This window comes from Homarus americanus, unplaced genomic scaffold (assembly GCF_018991925.1).
Source record: "Homarus americanus isolate GMGI-L3 unplaced genomic scaffold, GMGI_Hamer_2.0 scaffold31037, whole genome shotgun sequence".
NCBI lineage: Eukaryota > Metazoa > Arthropoda > Malacostraca > Decapoda > Nephropidae > Homarus > Homarus americanus.
In genome coordinates, this window is record NW_024722227.1 from 16,510,748 (window position 1) to 16,515,502 (window position 4,755).

Here is a 4,755-nt window from a genome sequence, read left to right on the forward strand (position 1 = left end):
TTTTTCCTCTTTTTTAACACCATTTACATAATCAGTGTCTTGGAGATGAATACAGTATAAATAATCGTCATATATTTGGCGTTCTTTCTCTCTTAGTAATAGAAGTAGCAGGTTTTGGTCTCCCATCCATCTTGAACTGGTCCTCTTTGCTGTGTAATAAGTAACTAAGAACCAGTTTGCCGCTGGGTACATGCTACATTAGGGTGTGTCATACGGAGGCGAATTTTTTCTTTTTTGAGTTTGAAAAATCGGCCCATGGTATTAATGATGTAGTTCTATGTGCAGAATCATGTGATATCTTCAGATTTGAAAAGTTTTCATTTTTTGCTAGGTAAATTTTAACTTGAAATCTTATGAAAATTCAGTATTCCCACCCTTTTACCAACACCACTAAATAGCTTATTTAAAGTAAAGTAAATGTATCAGGTTAATTTATTATGATGAAAATGATCCAGAATAGTGAAACGAATGATCTTGACATATTTATTAAATTTAATATTCCTTTAGAAAAAAAATCATCAAATACAAAAACCGGTTTTTCTACTACGACCCGGTGTTGCTGCACACCATAGAGAACATGTCTTTCTTGCTTCTGTTTCTACTCATCGCCTCCCTGCTGACCACCTGAGCTCGGATGTAGCCTTCCCTCCTCTCCTGGCTGTACACGTGACTGCTGGCCTCGCTCACTTGCTGTACACAACTCTATGCTCTCTGGGTGTGCGAGGCCAGGCGAAGGTTTGTATGCATGGGGTTGTCCAGAAAAGCTCAGCTTGAACATTGTGGTGAGGGGCTGCAGGTAGAGGGGGCTCCTGCCAACCTGGATGTTATCAGATCTATGAGATCCAGTGAGGGTCTTGGCACCTAGATTGACTTCAGGAGTCTTCCTGACCCTGAAGGAATCGTCACCAACTGATTCGTCATGCCCAGATCCTCTCATAAGTCTCATATCCAAGATCTTTTTGACTGCCACTCTTCTCTCCTCCTCATCCTTACTGCAGAGCATTGTCTGCAGAACTGCCTCGGGATGAGCATACTAGGAAGATCTCCTCACAGTCTGCTCCACAATCTGAACAACCTTCCTTGGCCGACTCCTCAGGAGCTCAAGCTGGAAGAGAACATGCCTCGGACCTTCGGAAAACGATGACTTGACCTTGGTGTTGAACCAATTTGGCAAGTAGACACTCACGATGAATTGGACAATACGTCTCAGGTTGTGAAGCTGGTTCCCTTTCAGTTTATGATGAGCGACCCAAATTCTGCAGAACCTGAGAGCCGTTGTGAGCCACCTAGAATGTGAGACTGGACCTATCTGCAGGTAAGCAAGTCTATCAGGCATGACCCCAGTTTTGATGGCACTGCAAATCATGTAACCATAGTACTGGTCAGTACTCAGGTAGTCAATGACAGTATGTGCAAGCTCAACGAGTGGAGGGCCAACTGTGATTTTTTCAAAGCTCGGATTTATTTCTAACTCAGTGGCAGAGTCCAGCATCTTGCCAAGAGGACCAGACCATCTGTTGTTTGAAAGAGTCTTGCCATCCAGCTCCTGGATCAGATGTCTGAGTGGCAACTCGTTGGTGTGGAGGTCACAAACAATCCAGACTAGCTTCCTCCCAATCTTCCGCTCTATCCACTGTATGACCCCCCTTGCCACCCTGTGTTCGTGTTGGTGCTGTCCCCTCCAATGGCCTGCAGGGTCTGGTCTACGTTCCTCTCTCTGAGCCAGTTCACAATGTTATCTGCCACTATCTCAGCTGGTTTCCTGATGTCATCTTTCTCTGGAGTGAAATGCACCACAAATACTTCCCTCCTGGTTCCTGCAGCAGGGTAGTGTTCCTCCTTCACCATGGCAGGGAACAACTTGTCAGAATCTCCAACTTTCATGAACACTTTAGTGTCATCCCTTCTCCCATCAAAGAACAAACAATTGATTCCATTTTCTCTTATCCCCTTATCAAACTCCTCTTCTAGGTTACTGACAAGTTTCTCCTGAGCTCTCCTTACTTTGTTATGATCTATCACCAGGTGAACATCATCAGGTGTTATCAAACCACCGTCAATCCAGGCAGCTGTTGCTATCTCTGCAGTTTCTCTGAGACCAGTGTGGTGTCGCATGCTGGCCAGAGCTATGCTCAGGATATCTTTCCTATTTCGAATCTTATGCCTGGAAGGTTTGGGATCATTATTTTCTGGGTTAGGGACAAAGTCACCATTCTCCTGGTCAGCACTCGGATCAGCCATGGGGAAGTCATTAAACTCTGAATCAGCTTGACTCCAATCATCGGCCTTTTTTACCTCACCCTGGGCCTTCTCAAGTCTCTCTTTCCTCGGCAACTCTTCTCCTCTTCTGTCTCTCTGTGGCAGCCTCCTGTCTCTTGGACTCCGGAATATCTTGGCTAGAAATCATGAGAGCCCCTATACTGCCAGTCTTCTCTCTCTGTGCTTTGACAAATGCCAGTTCGATCACAGGAATCTTCAGTTCACGCTTGCAAATACAGGAGATGTGGGCCTCGGATTTACAGTCACGATCGCATCCAAACTCAGGACAGAGAACAATTGGGCACTTGCAAGTAATTATGTCAAATAACTGGTCCAGTTGCTTGGCAAAGCTGTCCTTAACTGCAAGTTTTCCTCTCCCAAGAGAGATATCTCTTGCCTTTTCCCAACTGGCTAGCAGTCTCTCACTAATCTTCTTCTGACTTGTTATGACTGGAGGCTTAAACTGAGCGTTAGCCAGAGTGTACTGTGCCAAGACAGCTTTGGTCATATCACTGGCAATGTCTTTGTTTGTGTAAGTTCTTTGGTTCTTTTCACTGATTTGCCTGATTAAAACACCGTATCTCAAAGCATCTCTCAATGTAGGCAACTCCGACTTCAGGAGCTCTCTCCCAAACCCAAGATAGTGACTGAGATGGCTGGATTTTTGGTTCCTCGTCCTGACACAAGCAGCCATCGCAAATATTATCAACTTATAAATGCATCAGAATCTGAAACAGAAAAAAATATTGTTAGTTGGGTTGTTAAAGAATGAAGTCAGAAAGCAATGTTCACTATTTAATTGTAATGCACTAATGCAGCTGTACGTTAGATTTTCGATAAATTTCACGCTAAAATTTACCTAGCAAAAGGTTGCAAAATATTGAAACTGAAATTATTTTCTGTTTATATACACTAAAATCTACCAAAAAAGTGATGGGCCATTAGTTTTAGCTGATCTTCCCTCCTATGACACACCCTACTACCCAGGGAAGGAAAATAATAACGTCGAGTATCAACAATATTACTGTGAAGGGAAATTAAGGATAAGTAATGAGGTTGTAACAGGGTTTATGCAATTCCTTGGAGGAAAACAGGAAACATCAGGCAGAGGAGATGTAACTTACCGGGGAGCTCAGACTGGGAGTAGAGGTGGACAGAGGGCCGATGTTTAGGGTTATTCGGCCAGATGTAAGCCCTTACTCGCACTACTATCTTAATACTACCTAAGAACCAAAGAAGATTAGGTAAGATGCAGTAAGATTATTAACGAAGCCTTAGATGGCGGTCACATGTGGGTCAGAAAGATTTACAGGAACATCAACTATCAGGGTTTTTATTGACTAGCGTGTGATGGACGTGTATACACTGGTCGTGTGAGTTGACAGGATATAAATGAACACGGTGACGAATTTTATTAATTATTTATTTAAATATCATCCTTCAGAGAACAGATGTAAATGTGTTCATATACACTCACACACGTATATTCTTTGGTAATAGTTACAATGTTTACTTCATGGTTCTCGTGTCCGTGTACCCAGAAGAGTGTATCACACAACTTTTGTCACTGTTGTATTTTCACCAGTTGTAATTTCATAATTCTTCAGTTCAAGGGACTACACAATACACAATTTTGTATATTGTTGATATTATACATATTATTACACAGTAGCGAGAAGATCAGTGTTACAGGGAGCTTCACGAGGTGAGACACAGAGCAATACAAAAATATTTACTTTACAAGTTCTTGGGCAACCTCAGACACTGTGTTATAGTTACCTGGGCTTTGCGTTCCTCACAGACTTTCTTCCTCCTTCCTCGTTTTTAAGGATCTTTAATTATTTGTCAAGGAAAATAGAATACAATAATTTTTACCGTGTTTACATTATCTCCTGTCTTCTACTGTTATTGTTCCTCTGTAAGATGTGAAGGGGAAGTTTGGTTGTTCGGTACAAAGCGCTACACTTTATTGTTGGTGCTGATAGTCCTTCACACACGATATCCTCCACTCCACCATTCCTGACAACATCCACTATATTACCCAGTACGTCCTCTACCTTTCTATCCCACTGTTTACACAATACTCTACATGAACTAACGCCCCTCTCCCACCCTCCCCACACACACACTACTCGTACAACTGGCCAAAAATATATTGATATGTCAACATCAAAGAAAAAAAAGTGAGCTAAGCAATTGGGGCACAAATAATGTTTGTGGTTATGTTCATCCCTGTTTGTTTATGACACAGTAGTAGTATTAGTAGTAGTAATACTAATAGTAGTTACAGTAATAACAGTATTAGTAGTTATAGTAGTAATATTAATAGTTATAGTAGCAATAGTAAAATAAGAACAATATGAAGGAGAAGGCTCTCTCTGCTCTCACTACCCCAACATATGAAGACACAGGTCCTTTATAGCGGCACCGTTACCTTACTTACTTTCCCTGGAGCTGACCATTACATTTCTTATCAGTCTGTGGAAGAATTTTATC